Genomic DNA, 18598 nt, shown 5'->3' on the forward strand with positions numbered 1-18598 from the left:
GCCCTTTAGGGTGAGGTCGCCCTGAGCCGTCTAGTATTCGACATATTTGTCCAATTTTTATTTACAAGATTCAATGTTTAATTTTGTTTTGTATAGGCCTATATTTTTCACAACTGCTGGATAAATACATCCGCAAATGGGGAGGCTTTATATTTGTATATTTTTACATTCATTCTTTGTGTAACATTGCTCTTTCACTGTACAGTCTTTTGTGTGATGTGTTTATTTCTATAATTACCTGTAAGATTTTTTTAAAACAAGACTGCATCATTTTTACTATACAATTCCTTGTATAGTCTGTTATTGAAGTATTTTGGGTGATTTGTTCCTTTGTAATAAATTGCACATTTGAAGTTACTGGTGGTGTTTCTTATCATCTATGTTGCATCATATTATAATTCACTGTCGGCTATATGTGAAAGTAGCTAAACCTTTACAATACATTGATAAGTATTTACCTTAGATTAATTTATTAATTTCCCATTTGCAACATAATACGTGGCTAATGTTTACTGTAATACACGGGTGGCCTTTGCCACCTTGTGAGGAAATGTGGGATAGAACGCCACTGTTCTCCTCCTATGTTCTACCATTATCTCTATCGCCCTCTGCTGGCCATACCACTGTAGCTGCTAAATCTGCTACTTTATAACCATATACATATTTAAATATATAAAAATACAAGACTTCGGATTACATCGTTGTACGAGCCTGACTACAAGAATAACTTTACATGCAGCAGTTACTCGGATAGGTCGGAGACAATCATATTCTGAAGTTTTGAAGTTTTGGATTTTATATAGCATACAAATAACTGTGCGATACATTGTTTGCTTAGATTCACTCAGCCTTCAAAATAAAAGTGCAGTAAATAATTTATCATTTAAAAGACATTGATTTTTATTTATTAGAAGTTTGCGTAGGAAAGGGTACAGTTTCAGGATGATACCGTTCACTGGTACAATGTCCACTAAAAGGAGATCCATGAAAAGACTAAGCTTATTTCCACAGGAAACCATTAAAGTATCTCATATATCATTGAATGACTAATAGAACGCAGTACTGTGCAGTCGATATGTAAATAAAAAAATAAAAATAATGTCTAAACAAACAGTAAGAGGGGCAAGGGATACAAATGTATTTAAAAGATGAGTATTTGAGGCATGTCTATATACTAGACTAGTGTAGGCTACTTCTAATTGTCCCAACACATTTTGGTTCTTTCAGATTGAAATTCGTCGAATGCAAGCTATTAAAGGCCACTTAACACAATTCCATTCCAATTCGAATCGTTCTGCTGTAATCCTATCAATTGGCTGTTCAGACACAAATTCCCTGGTTCTTTCAGATATTCTGACAAAGAATAAATTAGTTCTATGGTGGATTGTTTTTTTATTACGCCACTGCAGTGTCAAACATTTTGTCCTTCAGCCATTGAAATAAAATGGGTTTTCATGAGTGGGTTCTCCAGTTGGTGGCGGTAATGCACCTTTAAGGTTACACCAACCACCAATAAACCCCAAAGAAAAGAAGAAGCAGCAACCAGGAAGACCAGGCGATGCTTTTACACGCAAACAGCGTGATTCCTAAACCCACCAGGATTGAGTTAAGACCCGACTCCTCTCGATAATCTTAAGTATGAAAGTGCCCATGAACGTTAGTGCTGCTCGCTCAAGTGCAAAGTACCTACTACCTACTGATCCATTACAATAATACACGCAGCATAATTAGGCCCAAAGCCATATCCAAACCATAACAATTTAACTGATAATCAGTAAGAGTTTTTATTTTGAGCACAGTAGTGACACATTATAGCTTCCTCAGTACGTTTTTCTCTTTAGCAAAGTTAGACAGTTTTCCCTTTATTAAGCACAGTACAATTAAGTCAGTTTCAAGTTTTTTTTAGCACAGTTTATTTTGAGCACTGTAGTGAGAAATTAATAGTTGTGCATTGTGTAAATGCAGGCTTTTCTCAAGTACAAGTCTTCATGCCTCTGACTTCATCCACCCTCCATGTGTCAGGCAGGGATTTCAGCCACTCCTGGAAGTCCTTGCGTTTCCGCGAGGCGGGTCTTAACTCAAGCCTGGTGGGTTTAGGAATCACGCTTTAAAACACATTTGTATTTGGAAAAGTATATTGAGATGAAGATGATGATGACTGCTCAATGTTCCCATAATGCTTTGAATGAACGTGACAAAGTGAACATATAACTGACTGACTATTGTGGGATGTAATCTGCAGTAGACGCCTGTGAATGTCCTGTCTATTCCTTATATTATTTACATTTTCCCCTTATGTAAGGGGTCCTACATTAACATTGCTTCATCACATTTAACTAAAACATGAACGCCACAGAAGATGCACCTCCGCCACAACCACCGTGAGGAGTCCTGCTGTTATATGACCGCCCGCCCATCTCGGTCTTGATTACAAAGATAAATTGCTTAGTGAAGGCTCACGGATGTCACCATAGGGTACGCTCCAGCAGAATGTCCCGTAATGATCGTATTATTTAAAGAGGAGCATTTTAATCCGATCGGTCGTCGTTTCCTTAAAAAGGTATTAATGTATCTAAGTGCAGTACACCTCGCAACCGATGGGGTCGCATGGCTGGAAAAACAACAGAAAATGACGTCTGATCGGATTAACATGCTGTTTACATACATTCATACAGACATACATACACATATAATGCAATGTATTACAACCACATTCACATCACACACCAATGGTGTACTTCCCAGACAGCACCATTGGTCTTCGCGAGGTCGCTTTTAGGAAGCTTCGTAGCGTTAGGGTTGCTGCCTAGTTTTGTTCATAGCTTTTGGGTCGTTTTGAGCCATTCATAGCGAGCCATTGTCCTTCCGTCGCCCCTAAGTCGTTGCTATCTTGCCTATGTAGCGTCTCTGAGCTAGAGCTACTGTAATCTGGGTTCCCAGAAGCTTTTCATTTTTTTCGCCACTAGGGGTAGAGCTACTGCCACCGAATGAGACCATGGCATGACTCTATATTTCAGCTGCGCCTGCCCCTAGCATCACCAACTCTCTTCATTTCATCTGTTTCAAACAGGTTTGTATATGTAAAACATCAGTTATGCACTAGAACTAGTTAGGATATTTTCTAAACTTCATAATTTCATTGATGACATGTCAAATATGTTTTTATATTTAATGTTATATTGAGCTCCGCGGCATAACCATAGGGGCATAACGAGGACTCTATTTTCAGCTGCGTCACATGACTCACAGCTCAGCTGGCCTCGACGACAACTCCCAAGCAGCACCGTTGGCTCCCCTCGTTTCATCTGTTTCAAACAGGTTTGTATATGTAAAACATCAGTTATGCACTAGAACTAGTTAGGATATTTTCTAAACTTCATAATTTCATTGATGACATGTCAAATAGGTTTTTGCTGTTTGTGTAAACCAGTTACAAAATTGTTTACTTGAACTAGTATTAAAAACATTTAAGTAAGGCTTTGTTTGACAATTTTAAGCCTTTAAAAAGTGTGATTGGGTTTTGTTATAAACGTAATTTATATGTCATACTTAATTCATTAGGAGTTTTATTTTCTTTTAGTTTTAAAAGCAATGTTTTTCCTGTTATGTTCTGTACCACTGGCTGCCCAGAGGGGGGAGAGAGAGGCTACGGGAGCGGAGAAAGGGAAGACAACAGTGATTCAGAGGCGTTCTGTATATTATTTTTAAGTGTTTGCTGTGCACAAACAGTTGTAGTTTTCAGTCCTGTGAGTGTTTACACAACGTTCTGAGAGGAGGACAAGCTGCAAGTTTGCAAGACAAGAGGAATTTCTTCACAAGGTTCACTTCAGAGACTGTTTTGTTGTGCTACATGCTAACGCTAAGCTAACAAGCTCAGTGAGTTTAGTCAGTTCATTGCACATGAGCAGACGTTTTTCTAGACACAGTTTTAACTTCCACAGTTGGACTGATTAAGTGGTAGTCTGAACAGACAGAGGAGCAGCAGAAGGTGGTGTTACAGTGATGTAATAATGATGTGGTGTGTTTGCAGACAGAGAAGGCGCAGAAGGAGAACAAAAAGAGCAAGAAGAGGAGGATGAGGGAGGAGAAAAGGAGGAGGAGAAAGGAGGAGAGAAGAAGAGAAAGAAAGTAAGTGTTGGAACAAACCTACTGGAGGAAAAGCACAACCCTTTAATACCAGAGGTCCATTCTATAAATGTCTTTCATGTCAAGGACCCCCAGAATTCCATGTAGATCTGCTATTTTTGATTAGCTAAAGTATAAACCCATCTAGACCTGGAACGCATTACTTTAAACATCATTACTTTAAACATCATTCTATGCTTTAACTTTTGAAAAACAGCAGATCTACAAGCTCACAGTGCGGCACCAAGTCCAACGCTGTGAGCTTGTAGATCTGCTATTTTTGAAAAACCTTGAAATTCTTTGAATATTTCGACAGTGTCTTCTAAATCCTTCGTTGTGAGCTTGTAGATCAGCAATTATTTGGCATATGTTCCGCCCCAGGATAATTGATGATGGGGATAGTTTGATTATTGCTATAATGTTGTAAATCGTGATTTTTTTTGGTCACAATAATTGTGACATCCTCCCATCCCAACCAGGACAGGAAAAGGAAGCGCAGCGTGTCGGCGGACAGCGGGGAGGGGAGTGGCTCTGACTCTGACTCGTCTCACTATGACGGAGAGAAGGAGGAAGAGGACGGTATGTCAATCAAAAAGTAATCTGTCAATTAATGAATGTCTGACTGACTGGTAGGGCTGTCACAATTATTACATCGTCAAATCACAATTATTTGACATAATCGCGATTATTTTTCATAATCGTCATAATCGTTTCCATGTTTAAAAATTGTCATATATTTTTAAGTAAAAAATAGTGGAAATAGCAGATCTTCAAGCTTGCAACACGTTGCATCGCGACTCGTGAGCTTGTAGATCGGCTATTTCAACCATCCGTGTTCTTTTTTAAGTATAAAGTTGTCAAATATGTCGTAATTTCTTTGTATATTTAGGTTAGGTGTCATATTTGCCATGTGCAACTTCAAAGCCTAAAAGCCAAAGAGTAATGTAATTGTCAACGACAAAAATATGATCGCCATTATTTGAGTGACAATTAATCGTCATGTAAAATGTCATAATCGTGACAGCTTTAACTGTCTGGATGTCTGAAACCATCTATACAAATTGCACCGCTATTGTGTCTTACATCAGTGTCTGCTCTACCCCTGTACTAGGACAGTGGTTCTCAACCTGTTTTTTTGTGTGCGTGTGCATAGCTGTGTGACTGAGCAACGGTCTGACGCACCACAAACCGGTACTCCACAACAACATCAAGCTGTCTGCAACACTCATCCATACCCTGGATACCAGAGGACTGCTGTGAGAGGGAGACAGACAGGCACACAGACAGGTAAACACTGTGGGAGGGGGACAGACAGACAGACAGACAGACAGGTACACACCCTGCCTGGACATAAGCTGCGTTTCCATAAAGCTTTTTTTGAAAATAGGAAGCAAATTATCAGAAATTATCAAAAAAAAAGGCAAAGCTAATTTAGCCTGTTTCCATCCACTGATAAAATGTGATTTTTGGGAGATAGTTTGAAATAAGCAGTCGTGGCGCTATTTTTCCAGTCAAGTGAGACACATCATTGAACATGCAACAAGCTCACAGCTTGTTGAAGATGCGATGTGTGCTTGGACTTGGAGGTCTGCTGTTAACCTGAAGTGTCCTACAGATAATGCTCGAGTATATTGTAGCGGAAACGGGTGGATATAATAATCAAGAAGAGCATTAGCTATCATATAAGAAGTAATTCAATTAAATAAAACAAATGGCATCTATGCAACTAGAGAGGTGTGTGTGACTGTGTGAGAGGGAGACAATTAGCTTCAATAACAGTATATGCTGTGGATGCACACATCATGGTGTGATTATGTGTGATGTTCAATACTGTGTGTAATGTTTGACTGTGTCCAAGTCCCATTTTAAATCTAATTCGACCATTTCCTCTCTTCAACCAGGGTCTCCGCTGTACAACAACAAGCCCATTTCTGTCATGCTCTTTGGGATGGTCATCAAATTCTGTGTGGCGCCTTTGATGCCATTTCACAAATTGTAGATTAGGACTTTTCAGATGTGAGTTAATTTATCTTTAATCCATGAAAACCTCTCATTGCTCTTTCAGTTCACGCTGGAGGATTCGAGCAGCTCCAGGGCATCAAGGTGCGTAAGCTGGAGGCTTACGCATCAGGGTGGTGAGGAGCATGAGAGCTGCGTCTCCCCCTGCATCAGCTTCAGACTTCATAGAACAGCAGCAGAAACGGGCACAAGGTAAGTGTCACTCCTGCACCTCCTCCCCGGTCTCAAAACAAAGAACCGTACGGGAACAGCTTTGATGACATGTCGTCAGGCTGTTTTCAGTGCTCATCACCTTGTCCTCTGGAATTACAGTCCCTGATAAAGCAAGACAACCTGGACGCATTCAACGATAAAGACCCTTACAAGGCCGACGACCCCACGAGGATAAAGATGACAACGGCAACTCCATAGAGGCAGAGCCATTCCCCCTGGAGAGGGACGAGGTCATGTCTCCACCCATCCCACACCCTCCGTCAGGCTGCCCTGGACTCCTAATTCAGACAGCTGGCGTAGCAGTCTGGGCACCTAGGCTGGTAAAGATCCTAACAAGCTTCTCTCTCCCCATGTCATATCAGTCTATTGTATACCAATAAAAGCGGAAAAAGCCCCCCTAAATATATATTTAAAAAAAATACACAGACTGAGGTTCTGAGAGTTGGACCAATAACACTCCACTGCAAGTGTATTCCTAAGTTCTTTCTTTCCTACAGCTATAATACAGAAATACAAGATAATGATGTAATGTCAGCAACCACGTCTCCAAACAATGTTAAAATGAACCAGTAAAAAGATGACTTAAATCTTTGATTGATTCGTTTCACACCCACATTCCGCTTATCCAGAGTCGGGTCGGGGGGGGGGGGGGGGTCAACGGTTCCAGTAGAGAGCTCCTTGCAATGTAATAATTAAAGCAATAATACACAAGAGGCCATGGCATTCAAGACATAGTTTTGGGTGTGATTTAAACGACGCGACCAAAGTACTCCAACAAATTGTTATAACTTAAATACTCCATTGCTCAAAGATCTGAATATGTAAACACAAACTTGGCTGGACCTTTCCTTTAATTTCTGCTGCCTAATGTAGTTTTAACCTTTTCATATCAAGGACCCCCAAGATTATATGTATTTTGCAGCTGACCCCCATCTCAAAATATGTTCCAGGGACCCCCAGATACAAGCTTGTAGATCTGCTATTTTTGAATACCAGTAGCCAAAAAATAATGGTTAAAGTGGTGACACAGTCTTTTATGGATTTAACCCATTATGGATGGGAACACATTGTTGTGTAGTACATGTACTGTACAGTATGTAGCAACATTTGTTTTTGTAAATTTGTAATACTATTTGTGGTTTCAGAAAACTTAGGTCAGGCTTTAGAAAGTGTTTTAGAATCAGCCTCAAGCCTAAATGGTTGTTAATATGCCTGTTGATAATGTGATGCACTCACAATCCCAGTGAAACTGTAGAACTTATGGGAACAGTATTTGTGGCTGCAGAACCACAGTGTTGCAGAGCATGAATTGTAAATGACCACCAACTAAAGGTTATTACTATTTGTGATTAATTACTGTTGATCTGATTTCTGCAGTTTTGGTATGTAGTGTTTTAAAAGGTCCACTAGGTGGCAGAGTACCCACATTTCTTCTGTGTTTTCACTCATTTACATGTATGCCATGTTAAATGAATCCAACTTGCATGTTGTCTTTAGGGTTATGTTTGTTTACTTTCATGGTGAATTTCATATTAATATTGTTTTATTGTATTAAGAGGTCCAATTTGTACAGTTTAAAGTGCATCTTGTCTGTTTGTTGTCAGGCCAAACTGTAGTTTATTTCTTTGGTCAACTGTTTGACAACCTTTTGTATTATTTATGTAACTAGACCCACTTTAATATGCATATTTCTTTTTGTCATATTTGTCTAGTTTCACGGTGCTACCAGGTGCTTCACCACAATAAAGCAGCATCTGTTTGGAACTCTACTGTCTCATCATTAACGTCCACTATCAATCCGGGGGGCTGTTACATGAATCTCTGTGTTGATGTCAATCGCCACAAAGAGATCATTGTGAAGGCCATCTCTGCCATCCTGCTGTTGCTTCTCAAACACTTCAAACTCAACCACATCTATCAGGTACATACATACATACACACACACACACACACACACTTGATCTTGAATACTGTGCTACAATCCTTAAAGAAATACTCATTCTCCATCTCTTTGTCCTTAGGAGTAATGATCAAGTCCATCAATGCTCTCTGTATTAATGCCGATCAAAATAACTTTCACAATATAGAGCCATTTAACTTATTTTATCCAGATAATTAAATATCACTGTTCTCTCTGTGTGTGTGCGTCTGTGGGTGGGTGAGTGTGTGTGTGTGTGTGTGTGTGCATGCGTGCGTGCGTGCGTGCGTGGCGTGTGCGTTCCCCCAGATCTTCAGCAGCCTGCACACGGTCTGCACTTGTGTGCAGCTGGCCCTCAGCCCCTGGTTCTGCGACTGCTAGCGTTCTCGGTGAGATCCAGCTTGTGCGCCCCATCAACACATGGACGACACCGCAGCATGGGGTGCTGCAAGTCCCCCTGCAGTCTTCCGGAGCCGGCCTCTGGCCCGCCATGGCTAGAAAGCTGTGTATGACCGGAGACACAGACTGGGCTGGCCCCACCATCGTAGCTACTGACCCAGGAACATGAATTTACCCTCATAATGATGGGCTCACAGAAGGCTATATGTTGTAATTAACCAGACACTGAACCCAAGCAGCACTTGGGTAAATACATAATTTAAATAAGGGAGGACAGAATACCGAAGGCAATTTGTGTGTCTATTATAGACATTATAGATATTTGATCATTTCATTTAGAACAGGCTGTATTCTTTATGTGAATATCGTAAGGAAGTGGTTCTCAAAATGTGCCTGGTGGTCCGGTGACATGCAGTGATCCTGGAGGGGTTTGTCAAGCGGCCCACAGCAAAATGAGGAACTGTTTAAAAAAAAACATTTTAAACACCTAATGAGCTACACAATATAAGCATAATTTTTCAGTTAATGTAATAATGTTACTAGGCCTGTTAAGTCTTACTGTCTGACTGGTGTTCTATTCTGCTCTGTGGTTTTTTTTGGGGCATCGTTCTCTTGTTGCTGCTGCTAAGTAAAGTTCATTGGGAAACTATGTGATGGCCTGATCATTTCACCAACATAAGGCCTACCTTTTCAGTGAATGTTTTTACTCTCAGTGAAGAGTTCTTGTTCCATTCAAATTTGATTGGAAATGGTTAAGTGCATTATATAATTATGGTATATAGCCTACATTTGTTCTGGTACATAAATGTTTGAATACTGATTTTTTTTTTTAAACTTATATCAGGGGTCTTCAACAGGGGGTCCTCAGATTTACTACCGGGGGTCCTCCAAATGTTTGTGTGATAGGAACTTAAATAGGGCAATTTTAAATGTAGGCCTATCTGTTTTCTATCAATTGCTTGAAGGTTTATTGCTGCATATACAATAACAGTTAAATAAATATGAAATATTGAATACTGCATCATGTCTCACTGTTATGTTTAGATCCTCCGTTCGATGTGTGCATCTGTTGACTAGCTTTGCCTGCCCTGTTGTGATGCTCTGGGATCGATTGATGTACGTTTTCACACTACTGCTGTTGTTGGTGCTGCCCTGCACATGGAGTTAAAGTTTATTAGGACGTACGTGATGGTCTGATTTTTCACAACAATGCCCCTTTTTATTAGGGTTTTTATGGTTGCGTTTTAACTGAACATAGGAAAGTCTTCCATTACCAGGTGCAGCAGCCAGTAAGGACAGCAGTTAGCAGGTAAGAATACAAACCATAGTAACATCATTTGCAAGTGTAGAATGGATGGGGTGAGAAGGGAGCGTGAGGGGAGGGGAGAAGGGGTGACGGGAGGGAGAAGAGAGGGGGGAGGGAGAATAAGCGTCCAACCGTAGGCATTAATATCGCGCAGAGAGCGTAGATATGTCGTTGCCGCATCGCCAGCGACGTAGCAAATGCATCTTCCCAATGAGCATCACACAGCGCTGCTGTACAGCGCGGACGTAGCGGACGTAGCGAGGTCCAATGAGGCCAATTGCGTCCAAGTCGCGCTGTCCGCCGAAGCTAAATAGGCGCGACGCCGCTGTGCTGTCTGGGTTGTGATTGTACTACAAACGTTATTTGGTAACGTTTGTAGTAACGTAAGGTGTTCACATAAGTGTATTGATTGTACGCTATTTTCCAAAATCTTGTCTTGTGTCACAAAAGAAAAGATGATAATGTTATGCCATGAAATGAGCAGGTCGTTCTTATTTATAGAATAATCTCAAGAACAGACTGTTTCCTTTTCTTTGATGATTGTTAGCCATATGGTTTAAACCCTCAAGTTAACTTGTTGCATTTATGTGGGCCACCCTTAGTTCTCAAAGAAAGGGAGATGTGGTATTATTCGGATAATATTAAGGAGTGCCTTCATTTTGTAGTAACCGGTTGTGACGACGTACACAGGATGCGGGAGATGGACCTGGGAGGTTGTTGTGATCTACCGCACCGCAGTATTGACTAGCCTGTTGCTTCACACTGCTGAGATGTTATGCCATGAAATGAGCAGGTCGTTTTTATTTATAGAATAATCTCTCAAGAACAGACTGTTTCCTTTTCTTTGATGATTGTTAGCCATATGGTTTAAACCCTCAAGTTAACTTGTTGCATTTATGTGGGCCACCCTTTGTTCTCAAAGAAAGGGAGATGTGGTATTATTCGGATAATATTAAGGAGTGCCTTTATTTTGTAGTAACCGGATGTGACGACGTACACAGGACGCGGGAGATGGACCTGGGAGGTTGTTGCGATCTACCGCACCGCAGTATTGACTGGCCTGTTGCTTCACACTGCTGAGTTACACTGCTGTGTTGTTGCTGCTCATTTGTTTAATAAATACAAGACTTCGGATTACGTCGTTGTACGAGCCTGATAAGAGTACGAGCCTGATAAGAATAACTTCACATGCAGCAGTTACTCGGACCAGTAAACTACCGAATGCAGATGTTATGGACGTTTATTTCAGCCACCAGGAAATAGACGGAGCCGCTTCAGCCAGAGAAACCATTTCATTACGACCGCAATAGTTTTGTGCTTGTCATTTCGCCAAGGTGATTCATGTTTGTTTTCTCTGCTGTCATAGTGTTCTGTACTATTGCAACTTTTAGCCCAAGGTAAATTGACTTTGTTTTTGTTTCACCGGATTGAGGATTCACTAGCATCCAGCAGCTACATCGAAGCTAAAGGATACCATACAACGTATTGGTAAGCAAATCAATGTTATTTACAGTCTTATCTGTCTGGCAGTGGTGTAACAAGTGGCCAAAATGTATCAATACTGCAATGTAGAAATCCTCCGGAACGTATTGCCATCAAAATCTACTTAAAAGCATCAAAAAGTAAGTCCAAAATGTTCGAAAATAGACTACAAGCTCACGATAGTGTTGCATCGCGCCGTGTAAATCCAGACGTATAAAGTAGGGCTACAGTGCTCAATGTAATATCGTATTAGGCTATAATGTCTGCAAAGTACAGTACTGGAGTAAATGTAGCTACTTTACACCATTGTCCGACCATATCACGCAAACAAGAACTGCTTATCACGTTCAACCGATCACAAAGAGTAAAGCATCATTCCCACTAGCTCTGGTCCATAGCGTTAGTGGAGGAACGGACCAGAGCTACATTCCCACATGGGCACTATAATAACTATAACTATAGGTCCTATATTTCAACCACTTATGGCAGTTGAATGTGATGATCAACAGTTCTTGTTGGCGTGGTATGGCCGGACATCAATAGTGTAAAGTAAGTACATTTACTCACTGTACTGTACTTAAGTACGGGTTTGTAGCCATATTTTTATTTCTACCCCATCCCGGATCAAAATATTGTAATTGTATTCCACTATAATAATTTGAAAACTTTAGATGCATCCATTATAATACATAATATTATAAAACATACATAGAACACTTTAGTCCTGTTTTATACCTATAGGCTGTTTGAAATGGTTGATCTACAGCTCGTTTGAAAAGGGACCATCAGTCAGAGGACATTAATTTGCAACACAATATAGTAGACCTGACACCATGATTCGTAAGCCTTAGAATTAGATGGTGTGGTGCTAAGTGCTCTAGGTGTGTGCCTGCATTCCAGGTACTTTATAAACAATAGATGTTTTGCCCTTGTGTAATTTTAAGGGTATATAGCCAAACAAAGGGTGCCAATTTACATTGATTGATATTTTAATAGCAGTAACAACAATGCTGTCAGACACAGTTTCCCATTTGTTTTAAGTAAAGGGACTGTTTGAAAACATTGGCTTACAATTGTAAAGGGTTCATAATTAGCTCAATCATTATTGTTGTTTCAGTGTTGTGATGTTTGTTTTTTCTCTTCTCCCACAGGGCCTGCAGCAGCCAGGGACAGAAGCTCCTTTTAGGAAGTGCCATGGAGAGCTGTATTCCATCCTGTTTGCATCAATACCAGTGCACTCACAGCATCAGCGTCTTAGGGAGAACATTCATGTAGAAATGAAATGCAGATTTTGTGTTGGACACACTTGACTTCTGGTCAAAATGCAACCTCTGGGTCTACAAATAAAGCCTCTTATGACACTTGCCTGGACATTTATTTGGATATGCACTATATGTAGAATGTAGAAATATGTAGGTAAAATACCTAGCTTAATGTATCACCTGTGCTGTGAGTATTACTATAAATGTTCAATATCAGTCTGCCGCTGGATATTATGACAAATGTAGACTTCAGGTTATTTGTATAATGTATGAGCATATAACAAGGAACTGCTCTTGCAAATATTCCTTGACAGACCTATTTATGTTTTGTTCAAATGTAATCCCATCTACATCAAGTAGGGCCTATAGAATTATTATGTTTGATGATTGAGCAAATGCATACATAGACAGCTCTGCTGTTTGGGATTTTCATTTACATTTCTAAAATTCAACGTCTCAGAATTGGGTTTCCATACATGAACAACAATGAGTAACAAGCAAGACCTGTCTGCATGAATAGCTTTATTTAGATCATTTATGATTTCAAATAAATTGACAAGGAAGGCTTGGAAATGGCTGTATCTTCAGCAACGGCAGCAGAACCTCCAATTTTGCAGGCTGACAACAAAATAAAGGTACGAAAATAGCATTAGATACGTTGGACATGAAGCATGCTTTATAGGTTAGACTTTGTTGCTTGACTGTTGAGCGCCGAAAATAGACCTACAAGCTCACAAAGTCTAGAATCTGCGACATGCTCTGAGCTTGTAGGTCTGCTATTTTCGAGACAAAACGACGTCTTGATACAAAGCATGAATTAGACTGTCCCAGAAGTGCAATTAGAAATCACACAAGTGCATGGTTGTTAGCATTTGACAAGATATGCATGCACCATGTAAGCAAGCAACAGATGGCCCCATTGGGCTTGGTCTAATAACTGGATCTTGCATTGAAAACGTCCATGATGGCTACTACAAAATAAAATACATATATATATATATATATATATATGACTGTCTACTCTACACAGACAACATATATATGACTGTCTACTCTACACAGACAACGTTAAACATGTTTAATGGCCTTTCTTTGTCAATATACACTTACAGTACCTCTGTCTGGTGTCCTGCTCCTCTGTGTCTGTCTGCCACTGTTCCCACTACTGCACTGTTCCCAGCTGCAGCTTTTTTACGCGCCTGCCATTGGCCTAGCTCGGTTACCATGTGACCTGCCACAGCCAATCGGCAATAGGTCCCCTAGGTCCCCTGAATGTCTCAGGACAATGTAACCTGTTTAATGAAATCTGTTACCACAGATTTAAAAACATATTTGGCCATTACACACACCACACTGCCGCAACATGGCGGTGAGGGCAGCGGCCTGAACTCTAGACTTTTGCGGCGCAAACTTCTATTAAACACATTTGGCCATTTTTTAAAAACTAGGGGGTTATAATTATTCTGAATCCATTGCAAGCATTTGTTTTGCATGAAAAACATTCCTCAGTGAATGAGACAGCTAAATGATTCTAGCTGTCAAACATTTTCCCCGACATTTAAAAAAATAACCCTGACAAATCCATTGAGAAACGGACCTTCGCTCCCGTGGTCACGGAAGTGCCATAAACGACCCAGCTAAAAACTGACTCACAAGAGACATGCTGGCTACTTAATACACACAAGCACACACAAATGAAATATATCTATCTCAGAGTGAAATAAATGTATACATTGTCAAAGCCAAAGTGAGAATGAGTTAAGATATATAAACCTTTATTTATTCCTGTGGGGAAATCCATGGACACAACAGCCAGTAAGCAAGAAACACTTGCACAAGTACATTTAGAGAGAGAGAATGATATAAACAATAATACAATTTGATCTGGGTGTGACTGAGTGCATGTTCTATAATAATACAATCTATCACCAGTTAATATATGCATGATTATACATCTATTGCCAGTGAATATATAAATGTTATAGTATGTACAGACTATCAACAATGAATATGAAACTGAGATAGTTGAGGACAGTCTTCAACAGTGGTACTGGATATCTACATAATACCACCTTCCTAATTCGGGGTTTGGACCCTTCAAAGTGCGGGTTTCAAGTGCGATGACACCACTGGGGCACACAGAGTGCTGTCCCATTTCCTAGACCCCTTCAAATCTATCCTTTGAATGTGCCCTATAAGTGTACGTACTGTCTATCAACAGTGAGTATAGGGGTTGAGGGTTGTCAGGTGCAACCTAAATCCCCAGAGAACTACTGGATACTAAATTACTACTTGACAATGCGTCACTGCTGTCCTGCTATACATTGAATGACATCAGTTTGTATAAAGGATGGAACAAATTATCTCTTGTTTATGGTTTATTGACACAACAATGAACTGCACTCTGTCCGTCTGTCGAGCTGCCAACTTGCGTCTTGTGCACTTGTGCACCAGCAGAGCGTGCCTACTAATTCTTTGCATTTGATGTATTACCTTCCTTGTAAATCATCTGGATTAAGAGCATCTGCTAAATGCTTAAATTGTAAATTGAAAATTGTAACAATATTTACTGCAAGGAGGTTCTGTCACCATCATTTCATCAATCACGTCCACCATGAATACTGTTGTCTCTCATTCTGGACTCATAATAATTATTGTCAAGTCAAGTCCAATGTATTTATAAAGCGCATAAAGACAACTCACATTGACCAAAGTGCTTGCGTTCATTAGCTTATTTATTTATAGTGTAATATTGTATGTATTGTAATGTATTGCATGTCAGGCAGGGAAATCTTTTATGAAAATTTCCCCATTTGGGATTATTGAGAAACTACAGTCAAGGTATGTTGAATTTTATTTGTTTACAGTAATTCTGGAAATAATTGGTTATTATTCTAAAGTGTTCAGTTACTGTTTCATGTTTTATTCTCTCTTACTACACAAATGTGTAGATCTTGGATATATCTACTGTACAATGAATGCATAGTGGAATTCTATTATTGCAATAACAACAAAAAAAGCTGCATTTATAAACAAAATAATGTATTATTCATTAATTGCATTTGTGTATATTTTGTGAACCCAAGCCCTTCAGAAACCACTGAAAACTACTAAAAAAAGTATTCAATCAATCAAACACTGTGGAGCTTTACAGAGCCAATTAGTAATATATTTTTTGATATTTCTTGGTCTACATCTTGTCCACCAAGTGCTCAAAGTTTGTTGGGTCACATTGGCCAAGCTTCGCAGGACACTTAATGGAACTCAAATAGCACTGCTCACTTCACAATAGGTGTGATTTTAAGTATGGTAACATGTCCATAGTTCACACCTCACTGATTACAGAAAGAGGTTTTGCTGTTGTTAGTTTGGACTCTCTCCTGTGACCAATGCGGTGTGGTTAAACCTGTCAGGATCAACCTCCACCAGCATAGGTCCCAGAGTCACTGAATCACTAAGCCTCTCCACCACGGCAAGGTCACAGCAAAAGGAGAGGAAGGTGGCCCTTAAAAGGGCCGTTTGGCGGGGCGGGGGGGGGGGGGGGGGGGGGGGGGGTGCAGGGTGCAGGCAGGGTCTTGGATCTCACATGAGGGAAAAGTCACCGCGGAGTGCCACTCTCGCTGAATCTCTTGCAGAGTCTTCTCCTCCTTCAGCTTCCTGAGGGAAAAGAATTCTGAAGAGACTCCAGCTCCTCCATCCTCTCCTCGTGCTCGTCCACTTCTTCTTTCGTGTATCATCATCCTTGATGATTGGTTGACATTTCCTGCATCTCCACCAGGTCTGACCACAACAGTGTAACTTCAGCCATAGTAATGGATAAGTCGTCTCTCTGCTGCTTACAGTTCAGTTCTGTGCTTTCTCTGTGACAAGAAAGAAGAAAAGTGATGTGAACGGCCTGCTCTTCTCTATTTATCCTGCTGGCTGCCCGCTGCTCATTGGCTGTTGCCTAGCAACGGTTTGTATACAACAGAGACGCGCAAACGCTCTGACGTGGCTGCCCGCTGCTCATTGGCTGTTGCCTAGGTTTGTATATGTTACAGTATGTTTGGGTAACTCAGGACGTTCATTGTAAGAGCGCTTGTTTCGTTCACCACACACTAATCACCACCAGATGGCGACGACAGCCCATAGACAGCCATTCACTAGTGCAGGCGCTGACGTCACTCGTTTGCGACTCCCTTTCTTTATTTACTAGCCTAGCTGGGCGGTGTTTAGCCATTAGCTTAGCCATTAGCTTACTATGAGCGTTTATCTTGGGCTTGCCCAGGCCTTACGGCCTGGGCATAAATATAACGATTGCATTCACCACGGCTTCGTAACTCGCGCGGCGCTCGGGGGCGAAGAGCAGGACCAAGGTCCGCTGGCCTTCGCGCCGCTTGCAATGTCGTGGACAATCGATGGGCTCCGCCTGGAGGACGTTGTTGTGGGCGACCGCTTGTTCCGCCCCGTGCGGCACCGCGAGTGCTCCGTTTCTCGGCCGTCCTGTTTCTCTAACATCCGGTGACATATACAACAGAGACGCGCAAACGCTCTGACGTCACCTGAATCCACGTGTACGCACAGCTTGTAAACAAACAGCTGCTGCAGCAGTCAGCTAGGCTTGTGTACAATTTGTGTTATATATATAATATTTCGTTGTCATGGCGACATCGCCACACGACCAAAGGACACATTGTGGCAGGTAAATAATCAGCAGTGACATGTGTCTGGTCTAGCACTATAACACATGACATGTATTCTTGCTTTTTGTTGTCTTTTGTTTGTATTAAACATTGTGTTAGCTTGCAAGCTAACTCTCAGCTGCTAACAGCAAGCTAACTCTCAAATGTTTTACTGCAAAATAGAAATACTCTGTTACAAGTGACTTAGATTCTAGAACTCTTATTTGAGGGATGAAAGACCATTCTAACCAAAATATTTTGATGATGGTGGTGGAGAGCGCCAAATGTCTCAACACGTGCACGTTAGTCCAAAATCTTTCATAGGTGTTCAGTTGTGTTGATATCTGGGCACTGCACACAGTGCACAGTTCATAGAATATGATTCACACTTCAAACCATTCAGTGACACCTCGTGGCATGTAGGTGGTGGCATTGTCATTCCACTCCCTCAGTCAGGATAGACATGTTTCATGATCATCATACCATGAAGCAGTGGTCTCAACCTGTGGGCCGGGACCCCCAGGGGGGTCCCCAAATTATTTTGGGGGGTCCCCAGATGATTAACTTAATGTGCAACATTGTTTTTTTTTCTCTCAACAGTAAACAAACCTCTGGGACAACCAGATCTTATTTTATTGTTGTTTGGGACACAATCAACACAATCCTGAGTTATTTTTTGTGTTCAATCTGTGTTTTTAGATATGTTAGTATTTCAGCATGACTAGTGATGCATTTTGCATCATATTGATCGTGTCCAAAACAACAATAAAATAAGATCTGTTGTCCCAGAGGTGAAGTGGGCATTTAAACTTGGCTACAGTATAACAATATTGTGGTCCATCATTGTTTGAATCAATGGTACAATGTGGCACACAACAGGCATAGAAAAAATTGAAAACACCATAGAAAAAAATATCTTCTGAACCACCCAGGCAACATCAAATGAGGATGTGTCAATTAAGTAAGTGCATATCAGAAAGATCCAGTGATTATCTGAGATCCTTTCTGACATCAACAACCATGGATATTGTTTTCCAAACTACTTTTATGAAAGAGCTAAAATGAACATTTACACAAAACTATTCATTTTATTTAATGCTTTTTACATTTACCTTGAGGCTGGATGAAACAGTTGGAGTCATTTTTGGATGTTTTGTGTATTTTGACAGTGAGTGACATTCACATGAACTGCATTTAGATATTTTACATGACA

At 40.6% G+C, this 18598-nt stretch overlaps 1 long non-coding RNA gene across 1 annotated transcript; it reads left to right on the forward strand.

Moving 5' to 3' along the window:
• Positions 1-4073: 4073 nt before the first annotated feature.
• On the forward strand, positions 4074-9693 carry LOC308293996. Its single transcript, XR_013962506.1, has 7 exons — positions 4074-4128; positions 4605-4704; positions 5279-5412; positions 6191-6336; positions 6457-6677; positions 8070-8278; positions 8585-9693. It is a non-coding gene; the product is annotated as an uncharacterized lncRNA (long non-coding RNA).
• The last annotated feature ends 8905 nt before the right edge of the window (positions 9694-18598 follow it).

This window comes from Nannobrachium achirus (assembly GCF_963921795.1).
Source record: "Nannobrachium achirus genome assembly, chromosome: 11".
NCBI lineage: Eukaryota > Metazoa > Chordata > Actinopteri > Myctophiformes > Myctophidae > Nannobrachium > Nannobrachium achirus.